This window comes from Sinocyclocheilus anshuiensis, unplaced genomic scaffold (genome assembly GCF_001515605.1).
Source record: "Sinocyclocheilus anshuiensis isolate Anshui unplaced genomic scaffold, SAMN03320099.WGS_v1.1 scaffold979, whole genome shotgun sequence".
In the NCBI taxonomy this organism is placed as follows: domain Eukaryota; kingdom Metazoa; phylum Chordata; class Actinopteri; order Cypriniformes; family Cyprinidae; genus Sinocyclocheilus; species Sinocyclocheilus anshuiensis.
The window spans coordinates 249,003-255,772 of record NW_015544223.1 but is presented as its reverse complement, the minus strand read 5'-3'; positions in this window follow the sequence as shown (position 1 = coordinate 255,772).

Here is a 6,770-nt window from a genome sequence, read left to right as displayed (position 1 = left end):
TCTCGATTCTCAAATATGTGTAAGTAAATGCGTTTTGCACCTTTATAGATTATGTTATTTGATAAATGGCGATGGGCAAAGTAGACTAATAGTGTAATCTATTAACTATACATAAAAACCCAACTTTACCAGAGTACCAGATAGCCTATGGGCGTCATGCCATAAAATATTTTTATTACGACTGACTTTGTATTTACTGTGAATTTAATAACAATATTGTAAGTTACTAATTATAACACTTTACTTAAACCAGCAAAGGACCAGCTCAAACCAGCATCCCAGCTTCAAAACATACCTAACCAGCATATGCTGGTTTTTTCAACAGGGTTGTTTCTGATGAGAGCAAAACACCGCGTTTCAGCGATGACTCATCTGAACGTCTCTGATTGGTCATTGCATTCATAAGCTCAACAGAATCGTGTGTGATTGGTTATAATGCGCAGCACTGTAAAAACACTTCTGTCTCTGCCTCAGCGCCAGCCAAAGCGCGAACGCAGATTTGAATTTAGCAGCTGATGCTGCGCCGCACTGAACGATATAATCACACCAGTGCGATTGTATCAAATATAAAAAATATTATTCGGCTATTTTTGTCTTTTGGAAGCTGCATTCAAAATGCACTTGGCTCAGAAATCTGAGGGGGCACGTGAATGGGCATGACGCCTCTGATCTCATATATTTTTTATAAATAAAGTTCCTATATAAACAGACTTCAAGTTCCTGTGTGCATCTCTTTATGCCTTCACGATCACACATAAGCAGCATAGACAAATTCAACAATATTTTATGTTTTTTTTTGGGTTTGTGCCACACATGTTCTATAGTCTTTTTGGTTCATAAACTAATCTAGTGTTTGGGGTATTTGTATGTTTTGGAGAAGGACTTCACATTTGAGGTTTACTACTTCTCTTGCTGTTTCTTTTAAATAACTGTTTTACAAAGATCAGAATTCTGTTTGGACATGTGGATTGGTTAACTCTGGAACATGAATACAGGAATACTAAATACTTCTTTTTTTTTGCTGTGAGATAAGACAATATATACAATATACAATATATTGTGGTCAAATTATATGTATATGCAATATATATATGCAGTCAAATTAGCACATTAATGCAGGCAATTAATTTTTTCAGTTTAACGTGTTAAAAATATTTAATGCAATTAACACTCGGGTGGAGCTAGGGTTAGCCACCCCACTCACTCTTTTTTCTTGACAAGAATTGCATTTTAGATGCAGAACGTCTTTACGACCACATCAAATGGGAGACTTTTTAGACGTGCACTCCAACTTCTCCTCAGCACCAATCATTAGTCAAACAAGCGCAAAATAAAAGGTACAGGTGATGAGGGAGCTTCAGTATAGAGACCTGCACTCCCGCGGGAGGACCGCGGAACCCGCGGGACCCAACGCAACAGGGTGCGGCGCGGGACAACTCTTGATGGGCGAGTGCGGGTGCGGGCGGGAAGAGTCTAGTGTGTGTGCGGGATGCGGGAGAATAAAATTATTTGCTGGACTCCCGCAAAATAGAAATGATCTAAACATAAAGTGTTTAAAACATATAAATTGTTATTTATCTGTTGCACAAAAGCAAAAAGAACAACTAATATTAACATTAAAATGATTGACATGCGCAAGCTAGGCATAGTTTCTATTTATAACACGTGTTTAAAAGGTTGCGCAATGTAGCCAATCACAGCCTCAGCTGTTGATTTCTGGAACGCAATGGCCAATCAGAGGTGATTAAGTAAAAATCTACTCACCGCAGTGCTGAAATTGCGTGCTCACGAATCCTCTCATTTTAACACACAAAGTGTAGACACTGAAAGATTCATTGTGCATATATTTAATGTGATATAACAGAGCTTTATGAGATCGCGATTAACTGAGATGTCAGCTTTTAGTGATAATAAAGGAAGCGCGCTGCTCGCATTCTGCCATGCCAAACCATGCATGCAGCAGCACATGCTTGCTTTTCTGTTAAAAATAACATTGGTTTGTGAATGTGAATGTTGATGCTTAGCCTAAATAACAAAAATTTTATCGGGAGCGTTTATGCTGGTATGTTGTGGAGCTTAGGAGATAAAACGGTTATTCCATTTACGTAGTACGGTTTCACAAAATAAAACAGAGCAAATAAAGTGTAATGATATTAATAAAAACAGTATTCTTCCACCAAACAATTTCATGTACATTTCTTCGATGTACTGAAAAAAATCTATATAGATTACTTTTATGCTGGCTTTTGCGGGTGGGAGCGGGACCAGATAAGATATATTTCTACGGGAGCGGGACGGAAAAATCCGTCCCGCGCAGGTCTCTACTTCAGTAGAACAACAGTTAACCACGGTCAGATGAGATGTTGTCAGGCCGTATGTCAGTAAAAACTAATTTAACGCACCGACTCAACTCATCAGCTGATTAGTAGAGACTTTAAGACCTGAAGTGGGTCAGAAATGGTAAAGAGTTGTGAGAAAATACAATGCGTGTCAGATCCACGTCATGTTCAGCAGCGGCAGCTCATAAAGTAATAGCGGCCAAAAAACCTAACAACACAGCTGCTGTGATGTCTGTTAATCAAAGAACAAAAGAAAAAAGTGGAAATCAATAACTTTTGTAACTTTAAGGATTCATCTATATTTAATTTAGAATTCAGTGTTTGATAACTTTATAAATTTCTGTATATAATTGTATACTTGCTGAAGGGCACAGGTAGCTAAATATAATATTTATTATAATGGGTTTATGTGAAGATTGTTTTAAGTTCACATAAATTCGACATTATTTTAAGTCTAATAAATGTTCAAATTGATAGCTCTCAATCATACTGCAATGTTGAATGGCTGTAGTCAATCATTAATATTAGGGAAAATAAATAAATAAATAGATTTCCTGGAGACATCAGTAGTATTGGTATCAGTGATTGTCATGTTGCTACTGTGAGGGAGAGCGTAGCGAGGAACGAGGAGACGAGGAGTACATCAACAATGAGATTTTAATGACATCTAGGGAACCAGGAAAACACACGTAGCAGGAGTGGTAGACACATACAGACATTCAATACCGGACCAAGAAACAATGAAAAACACAGGGCTTAAGTACTCTGAACTAAATGGGGAACACCTAGAAATAATGACATAATAAACATAGGAAACACCTGGGACAAATTAACCTAATCAGGGAACAGGAACAGGAAGACCAAATAAGGGCATAAACATTACCTGGAGCTTACACGTTACAGACATTACACGTCTCCGTGCTCCTTCGCTCCTACACAGTAGGCACCGTGACAGAACACCGGACCCTAACAAACAGTAAGCAGCGCCCCTTCTCCCTGTTTTTGTTTCCGTTTTTTGAAAGTTTTTTATCCTTCTCCTTTTGGAATGGAGATCGCCACGAGATTTGCCGCCCTAGCCTGCAAGGATCTTCCGTTGGTGGAGTTCGCCTGGGAATTCTGTGGGCTCGCCGTCTTGACGGCGTTAGATGACGCCACCCTGAATTCTTTGTTCTGGATCGGGGCCAATTACCATCGCCCCGTCGACCTCCCAGACACCACTGGACTGTGCTGGAGGGAAGGGATCCTCCGGTGTCTGGAGAGTGTCCGGCTTCGATCCAGAACCACCCCGGTCCCCGCTCCATTGTCAAGCCCGCCGGAATATCCGTTGTTGTCAAGCCCGCCGGATGCTCCACCGTCATACCCCCCGGCCACTCCTCTGTCAAGCCCGCCGGCCACTCCAATGTCAAGCCCGCCAGCCAATTCACTCCCAAGCCCTATTATGACAGCAAAGATCTCCTTCACCTCGGCCCAAAAGAGGAGAATGAGGAGGAAGAGACTGTTGTCAAGCCTGATCCTCTCTCCAGAGTCCGCTCCAGAATGCTCTCCAGAGCTCAACAGGGAGCCCACTCATGTCACAGCGCTCAACAGGGAGCCCACTCACGTCACAGCGCTCAACAGGGAGCCCACTCACGTCACAGAGCTCAACAGGGAGCCCAGTCACGTCACAGAGCAAAACTGGGAGCCCACTCACATCACAGAGCTCAACAAGGCAAGGCAAGGCAAGGCAAGGCAAGTTTATTTATATAGCACATTTCATACACAATGGTAATTCAAAGTGCTTTACATAATAGAAAAGAAAATAATAATAAAAAAAATAATCACAACAATCAAAAAAGGAATTTAAAAACGTTGAAAATGATTTAAAAATTGATTTAAGAGGTTTAAATTAATTTAAAACAGTTAAGAATAGAACATGATTATACATAAAATATAGTGCAATCAGTTCTGACATTGCACAGTGCTCATTCAAGGCATCCAACCCTCCTTCGTCTCCTGTTTCCACGTCGGGCTCAGAGAGGGCTGCGGTTCCCATGTATGGCCCAGGGAGGGCCTCAGATCCCGAGTATAGCCCAGAGAGGGCTCCTGTTTCCACGTCAAGCCCAGAGAGGGCTCCTGTCCCCACGTCCAGCCCAGGGAGGGCTGTTGTTCCCACGTCCGGCCCAGGGAGGGCCTCAGATCCCGATTATAGCCCAGAGAAGGCTGTTGTTCCCACGTCCGGCCCAGGGAGGGCCACAGATCCCGAGTATAGCCCAGAGAGGGCTCCTGTTCCCGATTCCAGCCCAGAGAGGGCTTCTGTTCCCGAGTCCAGCCTAGAGAGGGCTCCTGTCCCCGAGTGCAGCCCAGAGAGGGCTTCTGTCCCCAATACATTTGTTTTTTGGGGGGGGGGGCTATACGTCTCCGGGTGTAGGGGCAGCCGGAGCCAAGTTCTGAGGCCAAGGCCACAGAGGCCATCCCACCATGGCCCCCTGGACTGCCTGCCCTGCCATGGCTCCCCAAGCTGCCCGCTCCGCCATGGCACCCTGGACTGCCTGCTCTGCCATGGCTCCCCAAGCTGCCCGCTCCGCCATGGCACCCCAAACTGCCCGCTCCGCCATGGCCTCCTGAACTGCCTGCTCCGCTATGGCATCCTGAACTGCCTGCTCCGCCATGGTCCCCTGAACTACCTGCTCCGCCATGGCCTCCTGAACTGCCTGTTCCGCCATGGTCCCCTGAACTACCTGCTCCGCCATGGCATCCTGAACTGCCTGCTCCGCCATGGTCCCCTGAACTACCTGCTCCGCCATGGCCTCCTGAACTGCCTGTTCCGCCATGGCTACCTGAACTGCCTGGTCCGCCATTGGCCCCTGAACTGGTACCGCCCTGAACTGGTACCGGGACAAATAACGACCAACCATCCTACTTGTACAACGACTGCCTACAGCAATGGATAAGTCAATATCACTGGTTACTGCTTTTTATACTTAGTAAAATTCTTAAAAATGAGATACTAGTAGGCTAATACGTTGCCGCTGTGGATATTCTAAATCATAGCAACTAAAGCGTCTCAGGCGGAAAAACGCTGTGCCACCAAAGTGTTTTCAAGCGCCACCAGCTGGTCGTTTTAAGAAGAGCGCCTGACATTTTTTCAGCTGGCTAAAAACTCTTTGGTGGACAACACGGTATTGAATATTTATTGTTAGGCATATGGCCTATTAGTCCTTTTTGCATTTATGCATTATACTGGAGCCAAACCTGAGAAAGTAGACCAGAATATTCCACTGCGTTGCTGGACACACAATTTGCGTAGCAGTAATTCATAGGCGGGGATTATGCTAATTGTGAATGAGCATGCACGAGCGCCCTATTTATGAATTATTGGAATTCATTAACATACACATGTTTAACTATCAAATCGGACATTTACGAAGCATTTGCGAATCCGGAGGAGAGTTTTCGGGAAGGTCTGTTTTACGTGCAAATTACTTAGAATTCACTCATATATTTATGCAAGTTTCATGAATGAGGCCCAATGAGTGTAATTTTGGACATTTATTGCCTCGTCATGACAAAACTAATTGATAGGTCAAATTTAGCATCTTCACTGTCATTGCATAGTTTGGTGACAATCACATGAATTTAAAAGTTCTAAGTATGCTATTTTCATAAAATTTAAAGTAAAACTGCGGACTTCTTGGATATTACAGCATATGACTGTCAGCTTTCAGCTTTAATAAATCCACCCTCCGGGGCCTTACACCAAGCTTTCCTTGTTGCGTGATCCTTCCACTCCGCCACACTGGTGGAGAATGCAGGCAAGTTAGTGGAAGGAACACCGACAAGCGATTTCCCGGGGTCTCACCTTTCTGTTTTTTTTTCCCCTCTGCTAGGCGGCCGCTCCTCCCCGACATGGACGAAATCCTCCAGCGGCTTACGGAGGTCAGCATCCGCCAGCAATAAATTATGGAACATCTTGCTACCCGACAGGGTCAGACCGAGCAGGAGCTCGACGCACGGCCACAGCACGACGCATTCCGTTACCCGACCCCTGGGTACAAGTGACACAGCTCTTGCCCAAAATGACGGCTCATAATGATGTGGAAGCTTTTCTACAGATGTTTGAAAACATGGCGACCCAGGAGGGCTGGGGGAGGGAAGACTGGGCATGGCTGCTGGCGCCCCTTTTCACGGGTGAGGTGCAACGAGCCTACTTCGCCCTACCATCCACGATGGCAGACAACTACAATGAACTAAAAAAGGAGATCCTGGCCCGCCTGGGGCTGTCTTCGGTCTGTGCGGCCCAGTACTTCCACGATTGGGAGTACAAAACTCACCTCCCCGCCCGAGCCCAAGCTGCCGAATTGTTCAGCCCGCTCAACATTGGTTATTGGATGGAGATCCCACAGTAGCCCAGGTAACGGAGCGCGTCGTTGTCGACCGGTTCCTCCGGGCTCT